The sequence below is a fragment of the Fulmarus glacialis genome, unplaced genomic scaffold (assembly GCF_000690835.1).
Source record: "Fulmarus glacialis isolate BGI_N327 unplaced genomic scaffold, ASM69083v1 scaffold19333, whole genome shotgun sequence".
NCBI classification, from domain to species: Eukaryota; Metazoa; Chordata; class Aves; order Procellariiformes; family Procellariidae; genus Fulmarus; species Fulmarus glacialis.
Window position 1 is genome coordinate 8503 of NW_009205076.1, and position 597 is coordinate 9099.

Sequence of the window (597 nt, forward strand, 5' to 3'; positions counted from 1 at the left end):
GATCCCGGCCCCCCCTGGAGGGGAGACGGCTGCCGCCCAGCCTGCTCGCAGCCCCGAGGCAGGGGACAGCCCCGAGGAATACCCCACGGCTCCGCTGCTCCCCCTGAAACCCCCCAGTTCTGCCCAGGTCCCCATCACCTGAACCCCCATGGACCAGCAGCTCACAAGTGGCACAGCCCCCAGAACAGACCCTGCGAGGCCCGCAGGTCTCACGTCCCCTGGGAATGCTCGCTCCAGTCAGCTCCTGCCGGCCCCAGCAGTGTCCCACCCTGCCTGAACCACACCCAGTTCCCAAAACTGCACGGCAAGGCACGAGCCCAGCATGTGCTGCCGCAGCAGGGAACCCCAGTACCCCACAGAGAAGGGAGCCCTCTCCTGTGGGGCCGCCCCACAGCCCTCCCAGTCCCACGGGGCAGCCCCGGCTGCCCCCCCCATGGAGATGTGCTGCCTGCCCACACGCTGGGCTGAGAAGGGGGCTGGAGCCTGTCCATCCTGCAGCAACAGGCAGAGCTCCCTGCAAGACTGTGGGGATGGTCCAGGGCTCCCCCACAGCATTTTCCGCCAGTTCTCTGCAAGGGAGAGGACGGGGGACCCTCC